The sequence below is a fragment of the Battus philenor genome, unplaced genomic scaffold, assembly GCF_028537555.1.
Source record: "Battus philenor isolate CCGP_79_NKW_IND1 unplaced genomic scaffold, ilBatPhil1.0.hap1 SCAF_27, whole genome shotgun sequence".
Lineage (NCBI taxonomy): Eukaryota > Metazoa > Arthropoda > Insecta > Lepidoptera > Papilionidae > Battus > Battus philenor.
In genome coordinates this window covers 3,121,461-3,144,322 of record NW_027181690.1, presented here as the reverse complement: position 1 = coordinate 3,144,322, position 22,862 = coordinate 3,121,461, and the positions used below count along the sequence as shown (strand labels likewise).

Here is a 22,862-nt window from a genome sequence, read left to right as displayed (position 1 = left end):
GTCAAAATAGGAAGATCGATGTACTCTCTTCGTAAAGCTCAGATGTTGAATCAGCTTGGAACCGCGCCAGTGCCAGTGGCCGATACCCTCGGCGTCGAGTACCGTGTATTATTAGCAATGAAACACTTAACAAATAAGTATCTTAAACTGTATTCCTGCACTTTGCATGTAAACCTTTTATAAAACTGCCATTAAAGCTTTCATATACTGACTGAATAGTTTATGAAAATATGTATCTAGTGGTAACGCACACCTTTATTTTTCCATCAAATCCTTTTACAGTTTTCCTGTTGTTAAGTGTTTTTATATTACTGAATTGAAACTGCAGAATTAAAACTTCGGAAATGATCGCTCACAACAAATCGATTAAAACATGAATTATTTATTAATTTATCCACAAAGGCATGACAAGAATAGCAAGATAACCCAATTTGACAGTAATTAGAATTAAATTAATGCTACAAGGGTTCTAAACGCACCCTGATCTGGGAAAAATCTATAACAAATTCAGGCTTTTGTAAACGCTTTCAAAAAGATATGGTTAAAGTCGTCGCTTTTGCTCGCGATCCAGTCTAGCAGTGTGACCCCAAGCCGCAATTCCATGCGCTGGTTCGATCAGAACCGAACACTCGATACTATAGTAGCCGAAGCAATAGGCATCGAGCACCGACGGGGGCGGCCGCCCGATCCTTAACCGCGAACAGCGTGGGCGAACCGAGTTTGGCTCGCCTGTGGTCCACGCTGCCGTCCCAATCATACAAAACAAAAACACTTCACAGCTCTACTCGGATAGAGCGGTTTACTACCTGCGAGCGTCATCGTGCAATTGTAATACGTCTGTCCAGCAAGTTCATGAACCCTTTCATTCCGGGAACTCATTTCCGATGAAGCTGTAACAACCCACCGGCCAACCGAGAATATGCAAGCGAGGACCGACACAAATATCGTAACATATTGCACGACAACCAATCCAAAAAGATTCACCATCAGTAGTAGTGTGTGATAAAACGCAAGGACTAGATTGTCAAATACCCCAACGCCTCCTTGATTTAAGAGTATAAATCGTTACATGACCTTACGCGACGTAACCCTGATCTCATCTGCAACGCACTATCGCTTCGTGAATAATTCAAAGCCGATTACTTACTATCCGTTAACTTCTATAATTAGCAATTACAACTGCTATGTTAATTGTAAGCTAACCAACTTAATCCGTGTACACACGGCTCATTCATTCGATAAATGCTTGTTAATTAATTGGAATTAAAACTTAATATTGTACACGGTTAATTGTTTATTTATTTAATATCATAGAACACATCAAAATATTATTAAACGTAAAGAACATTACATGGTACTACGTTGTATCTATTAGGGATACAGGAAAGTAATGTCGATTCTGTCGATATATTTTACAGATAAAAACAATTGATTTTTATCGCTCTGACGTTGAAAATTTGTGTACTATATGACAAAGGGTTGTTGATAACGATCGTGAATATATTGTTGATTAGAAATAAAAACTTGTTAAACATGTAGTCGTGTGAATTTAACTTAAGAAAGCGACATTACTTTCTGCTCCCCCTAATAGATGGAATATGAGATTAATCCGTCAGTTTCCTCGTAATTCTGACTCAATAACTAAACATTTAATCATAATTATTAATTTATGAGAGGGAAAGAGCTCTGGAGCTGTGATATGGTCAGTCGCGATTAAACCAAGACGAACTTACTTCTTCGGCTCGATTAGGCCACTTTGGAAACGAGATGATTTTATTTATTCCAATACCACTCTCTTTACCCTTCACAACTATCATGACATGGGGGTTAATCTTGTTCTACTGCCGAAAGACCGATGGTAGAGCCAAAAGACTTGATTCGACACTGAAGGCTGAAAAGTAACTGAATTTATGGGTACTAGCTCTCTTGGCCTCTATGTAATAAATCTACTACTTCCCTTGGTCTCTTTGTAACGGACTCGTAGAGAGTGCGTTATCGACGTTCGTATCCTTCCTTAGAAGAAGGTGAAACTTGTCCTCCGAGATAGTACTATGTCGACCTAACCATTTCAACATAAAAGGTAGTTATAAGGCATTTAGATTTTAATGTTGCTTTTCTTTAGCTTAATCTTTTTAATTTTCTTGTATGTTTGATTGCGTGTGTCATTGTGGTGTTCAATGCTTATCTGATTTCTCAACAAAATAAAATTCAAAATAAGGAATGTCATTAGACTAAGTATCGTCCTTATTAACGTCTTCCGTCCCATTTAATGCGCGCAGGCAGTGACGTCACGTAACGGAAGCTAGCCGAGCAGAGGCGGCCAGTTGGCCGACCCGTGCCGCGTCACGCATCGAATTTACGAAAGGACCACTTTGTCGGCCGACTGTTCGATTCCTTGTGTGAGCTTTGAATACCTTATTACTAGCGTTTAACGATAAACTTGTTAGCAGGCGATTTAACATTCCTTGTGCTATGGGGCATGGGTGATGAACTTAAGGCCCGCAAGTATAGTATTTATTATTTATAACAAAAAAAATTACTTTTTTAATATTACACCAAATTAACTAGCCAATTCGTGATTGCCACTTCAGAACCTTGAAGCCCGCTGCCACTCTAACTTTCCAATTCGCGGGTCTTTGCCCGTTACACCGCTGAGGCATGCGAGTCGCAGGACACATGTTCTGTAAAATCTCATGTGCGTCTTACTCTACCTTAGATAGTGACTAGAGCTTCCCAACACATTGTAACAAAATAATTTTACGAAGTTCATAATGATTTTATTCATATTCACTCATGCACGGGGCTGCAAACCTTTACATCTAAATCTTAGTCAAACAATAGCTTGCAGTACTCTTTCACCTTATATTTAATATAATAATTAAGTCATAAACCAGACGTTTCTTCTTACCGCTGATGACTTTTTTCTTCATTTTTTTTATTTGATATGATCTGACCTTTCTTTTTACAATGTTGCATATAGTACATTTTTAATGTTGTGCCAAATATAAAAGAACACATAACAGTGATGTGCTTTTAACTCATGTGTACTGCTAAACAAATACCTCAAACCAATTACTGTATAGTAAAGACAAATGTACATCTATAGTCGGCCTAGTACTAAAACACTACAAATTGTGTAAAAAATAAGTGGAATTAATTTTAATACGGTTGTTAAAGGTTGGGCACCCCTGGCCATGCTTTATATAAATTCATTGTATCTATATGGCAACGCCTCTATAAAATGTCGTCTCAACGCACAGTAAGCGCCGGAAGTAATTTCTTACTGCCTCTGGATTAGTAAGAACTTCAACAAGCGTTTTTTTAATTTGAATTTATAGCTTTGTAAGTGGCCAATAATTGTTTGTAATGCTCTCGGTGTTTAGGCTATATCTACGTGACCAACGAATCAAATTCGCATTTTTTGTTTATTATAAATAAAAATAAATTATTGAATATGTTGCTTAGCTTAAAACGGCTCCACCAACTAACTCTTGACACGAGGAAAGTTGTTGAGGAAAAAAATTTCGTAAGAGAATATAAACTGCAAGGAAAACAGTCAATATAATACATTTCAGCTTACATACGAGCTGTTAAACATTACATATATTATTATAAAATAAATATATTTCTACCTACTTAATTTGGCTGTGGCTTTGCGATTGGATCCAGTATTCTCCTATTTTTGTTCCCCCGCCATGTGTTGGGCAGCAACGTTACATTTCTGATATATAAATATTTTTCTATTTTTTTCATCTTAGGATGAGAATCTGATTTTTTTGGATCCATTCTTTAGATAAACCTGGACGAGGATTGTAAGACATGATGTCAAAATCACCTTGTATGATGATAAAAATAAAATTAGGTCAAGGTGGAAGCCACGGTGAAGACCGGCTGGTGAACCTTTGGACGTTTATTTACCTTTTTAAAGTTTTCGGAAAACACTGAATGCAGGTAGCTTTCAACCCATCCTACTGGATACCTATGTAGGAGGTCCATGTTATAGCTCAAATAATAATAATGAAGTAAAAATAAAAATCAAAAATAATTCTAATTATCCTATTTGTAATGTAAAGCATAATCTTATCGTCGAGTATCTCGGTGTAAGTCTAGTCTGGCAAAACTGATCTAAGTTGACCTTTAAATGATCACAAGCGATACCAGTCAGTTTCCAGGTTGAGTTTAGTTACTAGATTTAGTTAAATTAGTCACAATCATAGTTAATAATTTCTCGAAAACACTCTGAATATGGCCAACGCAGAACAAGTCAACGCGGCTATCTTTAAGGGAGGCCTTCGCTTTGTTATGGGCCGTCCATGGGCCGATATAATGAATTACGAAAATTGTTAAATTTACCATTTATTATTAAAGTTAATACGTTGAAATTAAAACATTAAGAGCGGGCATCGCCGAGTAGAGCTGTATGACGTCATCACGACGGCTGACCACAAGGTACGCACGTACTCGAAGGAATTGGCTCTTAATACTCGTACAATTATAACTAATATCCAAAAAAGTGTTGTTTTTATTTAAATTGTCATAAAGACGAATAAATAATTATTTTATATAACGAACGTGATTTTATTTTGGAATTCCGCAACCATATCTACAATGAAGGAACATAGCCCGCTCCGCTTTAGTACGCTTTCTGCCACTTTTCATTTATCCATATATATACACATATACATATATATGTATATATGTGCATATATGTATGTATAGATATATATTTAAAATAAACAAATCTGATTATGGTAATGAATGAAAACTATTAAGAATTAGAGCAGTAGATAAAGAACATAAAACTGAGGCATTTCTGTAAGTAGCGTATTCTCTCGGTGGTAGCTTACTACTACTTATAATGTTAAAATAATCGACGATTCAAAAGCGCATGTTAATGTCTTAAATAAACATTTTTCGAATATTGAAAGTATCTGTACGTGAACACAGGAGGCGATGTGACCTCACCCTCACAATATCCACGGGGACCTATTCACCGGAAACGAAGGCGTAATGTAATTGACACATATCTCGCGACACTGCAGATCGATTTGGCGCCGGCGCTCTCAGACCACACGCTGGACCCCGGGAATTGTGTTGTACGGTCTGAATTCTACCACAATAAATGATATTCCTGTCATATGTTTGTAGCATAGTGGTAACACGCACTACTGCGACCAAAAAGAAAGGTGAAATTATCATGTACTCGTATATCTCCCGGGCATTAGGAAGGCAGGTAATTTTTTTCTAAGTTGGTAGGACTAGCTATAACATTTGCCAAGCGTCTGTTTGTCCAAATGTTTAATTATCCCGAGTGAGTATTTTTCTCGGTTTAAATTTTATGAAACGCTTCAAGTGTCCATTGGTGCCAAAATCGCTTAATTTTTTTTTTTTTTAAAGAAACATCAGAAACTCGACTCGACTGATATCGTTCCGCAACCACCGTATGTACCTTTTTTGGTTCCTGAGCAACTTCTGGCTGTCCAGAAAACTCAAAAGGCCATATAGATAAAAATCAAAACGAAGGTTCTGAAAGTCATACCAGAAAATAAGCATTCCGACTGTTTCGAAGTCTGCAAAGTATGTTTCTTTGGACGGACTTTAGTTTTAAGGGATAATGGATTTGAAAGAATAAAATAACAATATAACATTTTATGAACAAGTTCACCTTAATCTTTGATCACAGTAATATGTATACAGGTTGTAATGGTTAAAGCTGTAAAGTTTTAAGAGGGGTCAATGCTTAACCTTTTTCTCAGCAGAAACTTTTAAAGATCTACATCTATTTCTAATCTTTAATTTTTGCATTGGTATACGGCAAGGCAACAACTTTTGGCAATACAGTCTGCACGGACAGATAGTAAATAATAATTAATATTATGTAGTAATTATAATTTTTCAAACGATTTCTCTTATTAATCAACCAATCATGATTGATTTTTGAATAGGGTGTTTCATACTTTAATTCACATCTAATGAGGTACACATATATTTTTAAATTTTTGCACATATATAATAACCAATCGCCCTGTATATTTTAGCTAATCATTTTTATTCCCACTTTACAATTACCACTAATTCAGGCTACAGGTATACTAACTTGCTTTTGATAATCTTCAATGTAACACGCACGTGATATTACAGTTACTCATTAAACATGATTTATATTCCATCGCCAATTGTTACCTGTAACAAATAGAAAAATATATTATACAAAAATGTACAATTTGTATTATTTTGGAATAACCTATACCATCGACTAGAAGCCTTTTCAAAGCGTCATCCTTTCGCATCTTTGTAGAATACAGCATATGCTATAACAAAATTTTAAAAAAAGTGCGACACTATTTTTATATTAATGCATAAAAAACTCCGATTAAGTCACTAATAATAAAGTAAAGGAACGTAGGTGTTTTACCCTTTCAACGGGGTCACCGGGGGAGTTAGACGGTGGCGCCGGGACGCACCGGGACAGACGGCGCCACGAGTTCAACGGCCGCAGTTTTGAGGTAATGGTGTTGCAACAACGGAAGCATTCCACGTGTTAATGCATCGAGTATAATGCGGTCTTTAATAGCACGCGATGTTGCGATATCGAAATACCTTTTTAACTGCATTTTATGTTGGCGACCCTTTTTTTAGTGGTTTATCACGTGATCGTCCACACGCTGGTGCAATTCCACCCCGACGTTACCACGCACCGTTTTCATTGTAAATTTTCTAGTTTTCTGTTATTAGTCGCTAAATTTTTGACATGCCAACATAATTGTTGGGAATTGTAAGTTGCTTGTTTTTTTGTTTAAATAACGGCATATCATTTATGAGAGAAGAGTAGTCGCTTAAACCGCAGGAGCGTTCAGATCACTTAATACGTTGTCAATCGAAAAAATTATTGAACACTTTAATTTAATAATTGATAAAAAATCATTGAAGAGTTGACGGTATTCATCATACCGCTCCTAGAGCGACCACTGAGAGTTTTTGTGGGTAGGAGTTCGACGTAACACTGTTCTCCCCACAGAGGCGAGGTAACTCTAGAGGATGATGTCTCCGAAACAAACAAACATGTAAACTCTAACAACTTGTGAAAATAGGAATGGTAATTGAAAAGAAAAGTCTAAGCTGTGTAACATGACATAGTGGACAGGGTTCCGTAATGCAAATTCTATCAAAAATAAGTAGAGCTTATTAAGTCAAAACTAGCAAAAATAGCTTATTTTTATACAACGAAGTATAATACAGGAAAATATGCGATGACTTCATTGTAGTATCAACATTATCAGCCATAGTGATGCCGACTGCAAAGCAGGCCTTCCATAAAGATTGCTACGATGACCGGTTTTGCGCTGCCCGTATTCAGCGATTACCGCCACCTTGACCATGACGTCGGTCTACCTAGTGGCTCATGGGCGCCACTCGAAAACTTGCAGGAGTACCCCGATGTGTCCTACCCTCTACTTTTTTTAATTAATTCTTATTTGTATCGCTAGCGTTTTTTTACAATATTTATTTTTCGCTTAAACTAAACGCAGACAGTTGGGAGAGGGTTGCCGCTATTTGATACGGATCTTTCTTCTCCCAGCTGCGAGGCACGACAGCGTTTTATAATTTTTTACAATTTTTCTTACACAATTTTCTCTTATGGATAAATACAGCTAAAATTCAATACAATTTGGAATACTCAATTACATATTAGTTGCTACATTATTTTATTTCAAGTCGCTGCCCAAACGCTACAGACCGTCCTACCCTCTACTACTTCACACGAGCTATGCTTCAAGCTTCGTCGATGACTCTGTTTCTTTTTGGGTCTCTATTTCTGTTACGTATTCGCAGCGAAGTTTCGAGCATAGAATTATACGTAATAGTATAGAAATACCTAATTAATCCATATTTAGGCATGGCACAAGGTCATAGTTTGCGTTTACGCAAACATAACATACACAAGCGCGCTTTAAGTTTAATTAACGAAAGGTAATTAACACATAACACACCCGGTGACCCATTTCGCAAGCGGCCCGCCATTTAACAAATGACTGTCCGACTTAATTAAAATCCGTCATAATTAACTATATATAGACTATAGGACTTACATTTGTGAAAGATATCACAGTAAAAAAAACCTCACACAGTCGAGACTGTTTGTGTGACTTTTCACAGATCTATTTTTATTTTAAATTGAATGATGTCATTGACATAAATGTTAAATGTTGTCAAATTCTAATTTTATATTGTTACATAAATTACCACCTAATTGCTAACACATGAATCCCGACGGAATTCAAGCGAAAACAAGTCGGCGAGAACAAATTCAAGAGAGAACAAAATCGTTTTGTTTACAGACGATGTACTTGTCTCGTGAATCGATGTCGACTATATTATAGAAATTTTTTTTAATATTTATGTTATTAGTTATTTAAGATTTGAGAGTTATTTTTACTTTAAATATTGGGTATTTTAATAACAACATTGCAGGATGTGTGGTATTGTCTGTGAGTGGCGAGGTTCGCTGATAACAGGTGGACACAATGTGTTATAAAATGGACGGGACCACGAGGTACCCGAGCGAGAGACAGACCTAATACCAGATGGGCTGACCAGATCGTAGCTATGGCAGATCACGGGTGGCTCCAAGTTGCCAAAGATAGAGTAAAATGGAAAGCTTTGAAGAAGGCTTTTACTTTGAGAAGGTCCAAACAAATTTAGTGTAACATTATTAAAACTATTATCTAAATTACCAATTTTGAGTCATTCGTATGGAATGAAATAAAGCTTTATTATTATTGTTGTCTGTGGGATAGAAGTGGGAGTCGCTACACAGAGAGCACACCGCAAAGATAACATTATTTTAACGAGCACGCATCACAGAACAGTGTTATTAATAAAATAATTAGATTCATGAATAAGTTTATTACATGGATGGTTTAGTTATATATTTAAATAAATCCAACCGTGAGAAGACTACATTTATTTTCGATAATACCTTCTGCATTGTAACGTAAACATTGCTTATTTCAAGGAAAACTAATTGATGAAATGAAAACAACAATAAGAGACAATACGATGAGAAAAATGTGGGTATAAATAGAAATGAGTCAGTGCGGCGGTGGGCGGCAAAACAAGGCAATAAATTATTTATTTAGAGGCCGGTATCGTTGTGCCGGTCGAGGGTAATGCCGTCACGATGCAGAGATGTTTTAAAGGCAAGATCGATAGTTCTCTATGATTTCCTTTTAAAGTTGCCATCAAACTGTACAATTTCATCATAGACTTCTACAGCTAGGGTCCAAGTTTGCAAGACGCTGATAGCGCTTAGCTGGATACATAAAAAGAAAAGGACTCATTCACAAATTAATATCTTTATCTACATTGGATTATTTATAGAGACCACTTGCGTAAGTCATGAGAAGAATTCCAGAACATTCCAAATTATAAGAAACTAGAATTAAACACAGAATTAAAATCTATAACGATCGTCATCATTACTAAACATAAGCTTCTATGGATATCCGATAGGAGCAAATGGAAGCAGTCTTCATCCAACATCTTCCGACGTCCACTCTGATTACGACGTTGACATGGGGAAGAGGATCGAAGAAGGCAGCGTCACCACCCCACATAGGCGACGACATATGTCGCCTTATATTCCTAGATATACAGTAGAAAAAAATAAGGACTCGGAACTCAGTCAAAAAGGGTCGAGCAAAACCCTGATCTAATCATGAATAATGCTATATAGATTTAGTAAATAGAAAAGGTAATAAAATAGATATAATTGTATAAAAATTACAACAAATTGTAAAATGTAAACAAAATTGAAAAATTGAGTCAAACCTGTGATTCCATTAAAAAAAATATATAACTATAATAATGTAACAAAATGTGATCCAGGAACGAAGATAATAGAAGAAAGGTGATGCACAGTAGATATAAATGTAAAGAAAACTAGAGATTGTTAAAGACAGAAGGAAATTGTAATGTAAGAGATTGTAAAGAATGAAAGGAGAAAATGATATGACAGGGGTGACGAGAGGTTGCCAAAAAGGAGGCTAAATAGAAAAAAAATCATCTTCCGACGACAGTGCGGATGAATGTTTTACTCAACTTACGGGTCAGACGCCCCGAATCTAGAATCAGGTAATAACTTCAGCGGCTACCTATTCTGTATGCTATAACTTGCCAATTTGCTTAACTATGTCGACTAGTTTTGGACGGATCTCCTCATTTCTGTTACGATCCAATGGTTAACCTAGCGAGTTCGTCGACCCATAACATACTATCTCACTTCCTATGCAACAAAACAACCGTTGAGAACTATAATTAGATTCGAACCTGCAACAACGTGGCACGTGTGTAAACAACCTCTTGTACCATTGAGATTTCTCTTAGAACAGCTAAAGCTCTAATCGTATCTACCCTGTTTAACAACAGCGTAAATATACTTCACGGAAGACTAAGATGTTTCCATTGAACTAGATATTGAGTAGAAACTACACGCCAATCGCGATTACAAATTTACACCTGGATGGGTTAGCGACCTCCGCACAGAGTAGCTACGCGTAGAGACATCATTTACACAAGGTTTTTCACGAATTTTTCCGTAGTATCTAGTTCTGCAATAGAATAAATGACATAATTATTCTACCTTCTTATAATAATTAAATATAAATTCGAAAAAGAAAAATCTTTGGTTTGTTCAAATTCTTCGTACAGTTTGTTTAAGTGACAAAAATGTAGGTAGGTCAAAAATGTAAGTACAGTATGTTTGGTGGGAGATTGATTCAAACATTTAAACAACACAACTCTTTTGAAAATACATTGTTAAACACACATACTTGGACCAGAGCTTTGTTCAAGTAAATCTATTTATTTTTTATATATGCGTATTGTCATATGCGTAGTGATGGTTTATAAGTGTTTTTAAAGAATTAATGTACAGCTCATCTGTAAACAAAGTTTTACAACTTTTTATACTTTTACTCAATCACCTTGTATAAAATGATCACTGAAATATGCTACATTAACTATTTTTTTCATTAGAATGCAACAGGCGTACAACTTCTGGCAATGCAAAGTACTCACTGGAACGATTTTATTATATAGTAGCTCGAATTACTTATCTATTATTTTTTTTAAAAATATGGATTTGTAGATAGGATGTTTCTTTACAGTAATTACCAACAAATAAACTAAACATTCACCTCTTTAAGGCTTTTACACCTATTGTCAATCATCCTTTATATAAAAGTGTAGACCAGGATTAGTTTCATAATATAATTATTAAACAATGACTGTTGTATATTTTAAGTTTTATACTTTTTTTTGTTTATGTGTTAATGTTTTTTTGGGTTCTAATAAAAAAATCAATACTATTCACAAAAAACGTCATATTTTTTATTTTATTTTAATTAACAATTGCTAGTTTGCAGACTCTGTGATGTTATACTCTGTGCAGCGGGGCGACGAATAGTTTCGTCATCGATGAGGTCGCAGGGCGGCTCGGCTGTTAGCAATGCCAATTCGCGGCGCAACGAGCAACTGACTACAGCCCGCGACGCGATGATGCAACACGTTGCTGTCTACACTTGCACTATTAAATTGTGATGCATTTTGTAGAGGTTATATTTTTTTTTAAAGAGAAAATTCAACGAAACTTCGAAAGCTAGAATATAGTACAGGCTGACCGCGGGGACCTTTTTAATATTACAGGAACACTTCCTCTACAAGCTTGGCCTTTTTACTCGACTATGTAAAACACTACATATCTGCAATCATAATAAAATGCGAATAGAATCTTTTTTGGCGTCATCACCAGGCCGTTACTGATAGATTTGATTTCTAACCACGGTGAGGGAGATAGGTACCTCGATACTCTCTCGAAGGACATATAGTCAACAGGCACAAGACTGGAGAAACATTTACATGATAGACTTAACTTAGTAAGAAAAGGACCAATATTTAGCCACTTCCGCACATGCAGTGGTAGTCGTGCAATGAAATGCACCGCCCGCCAGCCCGCTGATAAATGCACATGCGGCAAACAATGCGAATCACACAACCGCCACCACCAAATCACTCAACACGTGTTTCACCCCTCCACGGGGCATCTTCAGAAGCTATGTTACACCGTATTAGTGCCAAACACAGATTTAACTTAGTCGATAAATACGCGTATTTATGTAGATTAGGTTGTTTTATTATTGACCCAGTAGATGCGGCGGGGGTAACCCACCATTAAGTGGACCGAGTGGTAAGTCGCGGAAAGTCCCTGCACGCGGGCAGCGCAGCACCAGTCATCGTGACGAACTTTGAGCGATGCCTACGTCTTGCGGTAAGCGTCTATAAGCTAAAGAAGAAAAAGATGCCTTCATTGTACTAATTAATTATCGCTTATTATATCATATATTGAGACCACTAACCTAATTTATAAAATGTCAGTTAATTTTCTCTTCGGTATTTCTTTACGTCAAATGTCACGTCTCTATTGTGTCTGTCAATCTAAAATCCCTTCGCGTTTGTGTCTATCGACTAAACAATGTGCTTGTCCAATGAAAGCCAAATGTTGTTTCATCGTAGTGTTTGATATTCAAATGCCTCAAACTTGTGCTAGTTGGTCTGTCACGTCTTTCTTTCTTGCGTCTACCTTGTGGACTACCACGTCTTTCGTACGTTTGTCTACCAAATATCCCACCTGCCTGGAGTCCCACCCAAATGCCACCCGCATCCTTGTATCAGCCAGCCAACTGTCACGTATGCTTAGTCTGACAGTTAAATGTCATCGCAGCCACGTGTCTATCCGCCAATGTTGTTTTTTGGCCAGAAATACTGCTATCCTTGAGTATGTCGGTCACGGATTACGAACGTTAACTTAATTTTAAACTGAGATCACCATCAAAATCATAATAAATGATTTTGATGGTGATCTCATGTAGTTAAGGCCAAATGCGATGATGCTGTCTTCTTATGTCTATCTGGCAAATGTCGGCCGTTTTAGATCAGTCTACGTTAGTCCCGTGTATGTAACGCGACAAGCATTCCTCAACAAATCATATCTAATGTTTTGCTTCAAGCAGAGAAGGGAATCGCGGGGAAGTTTCTCTCGTATTAACACACAATGGTACGTCGGGCGGCTTATGTATTGTATTGTTGTCGATGCGGCGAACATTGCATACATTGAATTTTTTGCTTCTATCGTTACTTCTTTTAGGTCAACAGCCACATACAGTTTCACGTTACCTGCATTGCAATGACTGATAGGGATACGAAGGTAACCCTCTAACTAGCGGGACCCAATATTTTACGAGTCATATATTTTTTCCCAAATTACCACAAACACAATTCTACTGCCAGAAGTAATTGGCGTTCTAATAGGAAAAAATAATCACGTTTCAGAGTGATCACAGGATGTTGATTCAAAAAAGGTGTAAAAACTTTTTGTTGACAAATACATTTGCCAAAAAAAAAACATACTCCTATTTTAAAGCTTTTACACCTATAACCATCTTTATTTATAGATTACTCGTAATATTCGAGTCTGTAATCAAAACTTCGATTTTCGAAATAAGTCTAGACGACACAGATTCTGCACGCAATGCGTCTAGTCGGGGAAGTCCTTTTGCCAAATTGTTAATAAATGTTGCCCACTTCACAACGAACTCAGAGTAAAATTACGGTCGTTTATAATCTTTGAGTCAAACCCCCTTACTTTACACTAGACAGACGTAATACAGAGGCAATATTGTCTCGATGATAAAAATGTAAATTTTTAGGGTATATAGGGTAATATCTTTTTAATAGCAAGTTATTATTATATAGCTTAAACCTTGCGGTCTTCAAATGTCTAAATATATTCGACTCATACTTAAAAAGACGGCACCGCTGTGCCTCTATATTTTTCAATGAAATGCTCATAATTCTTACACTTCGCCGTACGCCTATAACAACAATAATACGTGTGTAGTACAACAAACAAAGTTCACTAACTTTTATTTTATTTATAACTACAAACCATACTTGTTGATCACGAAATTCAAGTGTTAATTGTCTTCTCCCGAAAATATGGTTTGATTGTTATATTTGTCACGTCAAAAATATGAGTACACTTAAATCAATTAAGGATGTTCTAAATTCGTGACGTCACCGCTTAACACGTCCACTGTTGGACTTAGGCCTCCACAGATTTTCAAAAGAACCGGTTGGAAGCGACCTATATTTAGCGTCTTCTGACAATTTTAACAAGGCTCTCTTGCAAGTGGATGTCCGACGCTGCGCTTTCTGGTCTGTGGTCTCTATTCCAGAACTTTAAGACCCCAGCGGCCACATATTTTGAGCCCTAAGAGGCTTGTTCATTGCTACTTTAACTTGCTAGTTATTTTCGATTCGATTTTACAGAGAAATGTCGAGCATAATCCTATCTTATCACCGGTAAACACACCGATTGATGACTTAAAATTCGTCAAAATCCGTGACGAATTGGTTAACTAAATTTAGCCAGCAATCCGTGAAAACATGAATGAATATTTTGGTAAAAGAATCCACTTCTGTATTAACTTAGCCGCAGACGTCCTTTCCGAAATGATGTTTGATAATTACCGAATCTTATACTTTTTAATACAATAAAATGTTTGAATGGTTTTTATATAAATTATTTAGTGCTTTGTAATTCACTACGACCCGGCAGACGCTGCGTGGTTAGGGTCCCACAAAGTAGGCAGACAACATAATTAGTTTCACAGAAAGTGGTTGGATATGGGTTACCCACAACACCACCGATTTCTGTGGCCATCTTTGGGGGAGGAATATGACTTGTAGTGAATGTTTATCAGCTAATATGATGATAAAATGAAAAATCAAGGTTGTTGTAGAAAAGCTCCGATGTTATGTTTCAATACCTTGATAAATACGGAATACGGAACGAATATATCAGAGGTTCATTTAAGGTAGCTCCGATCCCCAGCAAATTACAGGAAAATAGATTGCGATGGTATGGCCACATTCAACGAAAACCAGATGACCACGTGGTAAAAATTGTCTTAAGCCTCCCAGAATTCCCAAGAGGGAGAGGGCGTCCAAAAGCTACGTGGTGGTCTAATATCAGAAAGGAACTGAAAACCCTTCAACTTGATGCAGAGACAACCCAGGATAGAGTGGCCTGGCGCAAATTGATAAGGAGACCCGACCCCAAATAAAGGGAAAAGGGAAGGAAGAAGAAGAAGTTATGTTTCAATATCTTGACTTCATCGTGTACGTGTGCTTCCGTATTACCAGACGCCGGTCGGTCTGGAGCGATGCCAGCCACTTGAGTTGTAATTACCGAGTTCACTGGCACGTCACGCCCTACCTGTTGTACGCTTCACTGTATTTTTTTACCATTGCCTATCGTGCATCCGACCTCAGAAGCACCCTCGAATATGAAACAAAATTCAGGTTCCTACTAGTATGCACACATCGTAATAACAAGTTACGGAATGACTTAGGTAGCTACTTATGAAAATTAATTAATAATGGTAGAAAAATGTTTGTACACGCTCAATTTTCCTTTTTAAATTTATTTAAGAAAATCTTTTAATGTTTCAACAAGACCGCTATGTCGTGTAATAGTTGAAATTTGATTTTTTCGTGGCCTGTTTTTGAAGACCGTACTCCGCCATATTGGGGTAGACAAAGACAATATTTTTCTTAATAGTTTTTTTTTCTTGGTCATCTTTTGTCCTTCTCAATGTCTTCCGCTCGTTTTTCTGTTATTCGTTACATTTTCTATCATTCCTTTCCATACATAATTTTCGTTTCTTACATCACCTTCCTTATTTCGCCTTCACTTCCAAAGTACTAATATTTTATTTTTATTTCTTCACTTTTGTTTTAATAAACATTCCTTTTCAGATTATTGCAGAGAAAGACATAAAAGAAGAAGAACCAAAGTCGCAAGTAGCTCGAAGAAATGCTTGTCCGAAGTGTCAATAGGCGAGGCACATCGCTCCAACAGGTGTCGGCCGTTGGATCCCAAAGTTTTTCAAGTGGCGATCACGAGTTGGTAAATGCAGAGTAGATAGACCCACTCGTTGGATCGAAGATATAATCAAGGCAGCGTCAAGTCCCTGGATGAGCGCAGCCCAAGTCATTGTGGGGATCTTAGAAGGCCTGTGCCTTGAATTTAGGGTTTATCGGCTAATATGCTGCTTGTTCGAGAGCATGAATAATGATGCACTAGCGGACTAAATTGCGCTTGTACCGCGATAGCTTACGGATCTGTCAAGATACTACGCTGTTAGTCGTAAAACTATTTTAGTGACGTGAAAGCAAACATTACTAGTATTAAAAACATTACTGGTGCTATTTCTTCGTCACATACATGTGCACACTACTTACACCGCGAGCAAATTGATTTATCGAGACGCCGGCACACCCCCGCACACCCGCCCGCAATCTCTTCCTATTATTAGAATACTATTGTGTACAGGCGGCAGAATGCATGTCTGTAGACGGTGGCGATATTGCTAACAATGCATCTAGACTTGCATTTTACTGCCGAGCCGAATAAGCGTAGTAGATTACGTTTTTTTATACCGTGGGAATATATTCTGGTGCACCATTCAGCAACAAAATTTATTGCCAATCTACCGGCTACAAATCCACGGTTTTTTATTTCAATACTTTTGGCCTGTTGGAAGAGGTATGCATTTAACATCTTCCAATGACATCAATATGTTCACCTACTGAGTGGACAGACGAATTACGATAGTAATCCGCTGCGCTAGACATCTGTAGTCTCCAGTCTGGAACTATTCTTCAGACAATTCGGTTTCGGCCTGCTCACCGCCACTATTTGCCAATCCGCCCGCTAACCAGAAACGGTTAATTGAGTTCGTCTACGAATCTCCCCATTTCTGATTAAATTTTCTAGAGATCCCAAGCAAAAGACATTTTTGCCTTTGCCTTGGCTCGTTGAGCGACTTTGAGAGCATTCCAATAAGGTCCAAGAGAAACCACTTTTCAGAGCAATAATTCATCCCTGGTAACGCGCATTGGTTCTAGACTTTCGTCTTAAGGCACTGAGGGATATTTTTTAATGTCCCCGCTGTGGGGGACCTCTCGTTCCCGCGATCTTGTTTAGGCCAGTGTTTTTATTCCTCTTTCATTAATTTTCTCACATCCTTTTTTATTTTTATGCTCTTCTGTTATTACTCTTAGGATCTATCTTTCCTCTACTTTCATGCTACAACTTTCTTTCGTTCTTTTCCATACTTATTCATATCGTTCATTGATCGCCTCGTTGCACAGATATCACAGAATTATGACATTTATATTTTTATTTATGCTATTTTGCATTTTTATACTCCTTATGGAATGCTTTTTATCACAGATTACCGTTTTTTTGTTTTGTGTTGTTTCTTAAACGTTTAATTCTACCTCCTGTCTACTTGATGGCTTACCCGATCTGTATTTGTTTTATTTATTTTTGTCACATCCTTCACTATCCTCTCGCAGAACTCGCAGAAATCTGGCCTGTCGTTGTTACCTCCCATTAGTGAAAAGATGTGTTCCTCGCATATTTTTTTACTTGACTGAGGGATATTAGAGAACGATTACAGACTGAAAACATTCACGCCCATAATACAAGTTTAATCTTACCTTCGATATCACTATCAAATTAAGCATAGCTTTAGGATTTAATATAACCATCAAAAACTCAGTTGATAAATATGTAAAATATGGTTACATGATAATAACCAATGAATATATAAGAAATAATTTTGTCAGCAGCCCGCTAACTGGGCGTCACGCCAAGAGTATGAAGAGCTATGCTCTGCATCATAAAAAGCTCTTGTTATCTCCAGTTGACATCGACTACCTCGTGCTACGTATAAACACAAGTTTCAGCGCAGCGGAATAAATAAAGTGAAATCTAGGTCACATACACGGCCCATGCAGAAACCATCGGCGGACGTACGCGCCCACGTGTCTTCCTGCTTGCAGTTGCTACACATTCAATTATATTAAGAACTCATTCTCTAGGAATTTAAATTGACAAAATATATCTGCCCTCTCCTTCATGTCTCTCATCTTTATCCGAAAGTTGTCTAGTAGAAATCGCCTCCAGAGATAAGACCGCCTCTTGTACCATATGAATGATTTCTTTGCTTTTCCTCTATTTATTGTCTATCGTGTACAAAAAAGTGTTAATAATAATGATTAAATAAATAAAATATCTGAATCCTATGGACGATACTACTATGTTATTTGAAGGCATAACTTCCCAGCATAACTTAGCTAGGTTCGTCGATATTGAGCTCGCGAAAACAGAAGGTCTGCAAGCTAAAAAAAATAACGCTGGGTGATAGTACTCCAGTTACAAGAAAGACATTCGCAAGAAGACAAAGTATACCCATGTAGGTGTATAGTTTAGTAACTGTAGGGCAGTGTAAGTGTTGCGAAGCGAGGACTACTCCGCAGTCGGGAGTGACGTAGGCCGCCCCTGACCGCCCTCGTATGCACACGGACCAGCGCACGCGGCCGGTTTCTTGAGTGTTTGTGTGGTGCGTGTTCGATGCATCGCGACGGAGGCCCGATATGCGATATGAAAGACATGAAGTGAAAATCTTGCACGTTCATCATTTTCATTTAACAACAAGGAGCCTATTTTATCAGCTATCCATCGAACGCTTGCCGCATTTTGTCATAAAATTCTAGGTAAATTTGAAATCGTCAAAGACTAACGAGATACGCCAAAAAAATTTAAGTTTGCAAGCCGTATGATTCCTGAAATACCATGATAAGTCAGTACCATCATATTCCAGTCGTAACACTATTGGACATAGGCCTCCTTGAATTATTTCCATTAAGTTCGCTTGTAAGCGGCCTGTATCATTTTTGCGTCGACTTTAACAAGGTTATTTCTCCTTGTGAGTGAACTTTCGTACGATGAGCCTGCCCGTCCGAAGTGTCAACTGCAGAAGACAAAGATACATAGATTTTTAATTACTCACACCAGCAGCAATACATAATATACGTTTAACATTAGTTTCGTATAACGATGAACAAATATAAACGCGTTCGACAACCCAACCCCTTGCTCCCCTATTTCCGCAGCGGTGACGTCAGGCATGACGATCTAGCAAGTCGTTTAAGGGTCGACGGAGCGTCTAGTCGGCTCCTACATCGATCAAACTAGTTTTGATGTTTATCGTTTGATGTTCCCCTCTTTTGCGAGTCGCAGTTATGTTTTGATTATAACGATATCTTATAATCCTCAGTGCTGCTTTGCCTAAATTATATATATTATTATCAATTTGTTTTTTGCTATGAAATCTGCAATACATTTACGAACAATATACGGTCGCGTAAATCTCGTGGATATTAAAGTTTTGAAATTGAAACCATAGAGTACTTTTGTGGGATCATTATTCAAATAAAAAAATATTAGTTAAAACGTACTAAACGATATCCTTAAGGTTCTGGAGTGGAGACCAATCACGAGATGGACAGACAACCTCGTCAGGGTCGTCGGAAGCCGTAGAATACAGGCCGGTTCAGCTCACTGTTGCTGATCTGACCGCTCATTGCAAGGTATGCCTTGGGCCGCGCCCCAAAACATCGCCAGGATTACGGGTCTAGCGCAGCCTGCATCTAGAGACCCCCCGCGACCTTAATTATGTCGTCTGTCCACCAAGATCGGGTCCGCCGCGTCCACCAACTCGTGGTGGCCACTCGAAAATCTTTCATAACTTATATTAATGTTAAAGAAACATCATTCATTGATTATTAGGTGTTCCAATTTCAACATAAATTTAGAGTAGAGAAATATTACGTCAATACACCTATGCCCCGATTTACACGGTACTTGTTTTACATGTTTTCGCTTTTACACGGTTTTTCAAATAAGTTTTTTTTTTGTTTTAATAATCGATTTTATTACCATCTCTCATAATGTAAATATTTCTGCTTCAAACATCGAATCGGCACAAATAATACTTCGAGTGATGATAGTGAATTCAAACCTTCGATTCCGAAAAAAAGAATGTGAGTAATTTCTGACAGCGATAAAGGATAATAAAACACCTTTTGGTTTTATTTTTTGTTCTTATCTTTAATGTTTTTGTTCTTATTTTAAATTAAAATAAAAAAAAAACAGTTTCTCCGTAATATATTAAATATTTGAACTTGTCAATGCATTTTATTTTTATTTCTGTGTACCCCTAAAAATATTGAAAAAATCACAACTGTTAAATAGCAAAATTATGTATTTTCTGTAAGTTTTTCGATTTACACGGTTTTGACTTGAAATTTTTTAATTTTCGATTTACACGTTTTTCTCAGGAACGTATCTACCGTGTAAATCGGGGGATAGGTGTACTGATTTACCTTCTTTTTATTTCAAAATATCTGGATATTGAAATGTTACGTACGAGATTAATGTAATGATCTCCCTCTGATCTGAACAGAAATCTTTACGTTATATATTTTATACCTTTTTTCCGTGAAAAAAACGTATAATTTCAAAAGTACTCAATGTACGTCCCGTGAAAAGCCCGGCAGTATTACGTGAAACTTCAAACCGCTGTATCTCCCTTTATTACACCCTGTTCACCCCCCTTGTGTGCAGCGGTTGAGGTAAATTATTTTTCAGATACCTGCAAAGGATTTTAAACCTTATGCCAGTGATGCAGAGGAGATTTTTCATTGTTGAGATATTTTCATGGCTTTGCATTTTATAGCGGTGATTAGTGGGGGGAAACTTTCGGTGTTGTCTGGGAGAATGCGATACGGGTTGGCGGAGTACAGTGAATATATTTCTAAGATCTGTAGTACAGATCTGTATAGTTTACGTGAGATGGAAAATTTCTAAACAATTCTAATATTAAAAATTAATTTTCCTGGCAATGTAGAAACTATTTGTGGAACTTGTGTGAAATACATCAACTTGTAATATTGTATGAAAGCTATCCCTACTGACTTTGTAATGTCAGAAGTTATCGGTCTGTTGAATTCGTATTTGTCAAATTTGTTTAGATCATAGAGGTTTACTGCAAGGCATTGACCTCGAACTAGACGAGAACCACAAAAATGCATAAAAACGGCTGTGAATCGCTAGTTAAACAGATATTACATATGACCCAAAGTAAGCGGAAGCTCTGCTTGAAAATTTTGTTAAATAATTAATGTCATTCAGTTATGTTCCAATGTCGAGACCCATCACACTTATCACCATATCAATTGTGTATAACATACTTTTCGCTACGACCTTGTGCAGAGATCGTATCCTGTAAAAACCTTTTATCTGCTTTTTATAATTTAATAAACGTTATGAATTTCCTTTTATATTGATGTACTAATTTTCAACACAGCCGTGTAGTCTCGTGGGCGTGAGAATATCCGGCACATGTCGGCCGTGACGACGTGTTACGAGCAGATAGAAGGGAATATGTACTACTACTTTTCATTCGCCGGACTGAGCTCATAACAGAAAACCAGCAACTTTTTTCATTGGTAAAAGGATGCCAAGAATAATACTCTTTCTCTTCCAACGATTTTTTCCAAACAGAAGTTTTTCACATATCATACAACAAGACAAGTAATGTATTTTGAATGTATTATTAACATTTATATTGTAATACTTTATGGTAGGCCCCCCTTGTTAAAACTTTAGAGCCATGAAAGGAGGCCGGTGGTGAGGTCCAGACAGAGAGAGAAAGTACATCTGTGCTCCTCATCCAAAACCGGAAACCCGGATGACGGAGGTTAAATCTCGCCCCACACTCAGGTTTACATATGTCGCACATGTTCGCTCGCGTCTCTATGATAACAGGTAGAGGCTGCAGGTCTACTCTGAGCTAGTGAAGCATAAGGCCGCCGCCGTTAAAACTTCGGTAGTTTGCGAAGGTTTTCCAGTTGTTTCAACAAAGGCCTTAAAGAAGACGGTAGGGTTTCAGACGGCAAGAGTCCAGCTTAACACTCTCTTTGCGCCCGCAACGGGAGGGTTTCTCTTGTAGAACTAGGAATAAGGTGGCCAACCTGGGCCAAGCGAAGCACATGCAGGTTCTATAAAGCGTTATTTGTGGCTTTCGATAAAGGTACCAGAATTCCCTTATTATTTTAGTATCATATTTAAAAAATATTATCTTGAAATCAAATCCTTCTAGTTTTTTTATATAATTATAATATCTCGTAGAGTGACGTTAAAAATCAAAATGGTCTCATTATAATTATAGACTGACTACACTAGTATTGATTGAGAGCTGTCGTCCATCCTTCCACCTTTTGAACAGTCAAGATAACAACTACTAAGACCAGAAGAGCGGCCGTCTGCTCCCTTACCGCAAAAAGCGTGGGCGAATCGAGGTTGGATCCAGATTCATCCTTGGCTCGCCTGTGGTCCACGCTGCCGTCCCAAGCCACATACACAACATCAACATTACATAAGTCTACTTAGGTAGAGCTGTTTACTATGTGCGAACGTCATCGTACATCTGAAATACATTTGTCCTGCTTCTGTTTTATTTTTAAGTTCACAGACCCTTCTGCTTCATGAACTCAGTTCCGATGAAGTTATAGAAGCTCCCGGGCTAACTGAATCTACTTCAACCGAATCCAAGTAAGCAATAAGACCAGAAGTTCATAACGTAAATAATAATACATCATCATCATCACTTGAGCAGTATGACGTTCACAACTGGTCATAGGTCTTTTTAGGACCGGTTGAATGCGGTCTGCATCTAACGTCTTTCGATTACTTTAATAAGTTATCTGACAACCTTCCGGCAAATTTTATATTTGATTATAGTTAATGAAAAGCGTCATGTTTATTTATATATTAAACTGTATCTTGTCAAACAGTTCCATTATTTTCACGGCAGTTGACATGTCAA

At 37.4% G+C, this 22,862-nt stretch overlaps 1 protein-coding gene across 4 annotated transcripts in view; it reads right to left on the bottom strand.

The window, feature by feature from the left end:
• The window catches only part of LOC137925446 (protein 4.1 homolog), a 100,079-nt gene that overhangs the window by 42,901 nt on the left and 34,316 nt on the right, over nucleotides 1-22,862 (bottom strand). Inside the window, exon 1 of one of the 4 annotated variants that reach the window (XM_068768887.1) lies at nucleotides 6,098-6,132. The exons of the other annotated variants lie outside the window; for them this stretch is intronic. The gene's annotated coding sequence lies outside the window, so the exon portion shown is untranslated. Of the gene's footprint in view, nucleotides 1-6,097; nucleotides 6,133-22,862 lie in introns of those variants that run through there. 4 annotated transcript variants of the gene reach the window in all.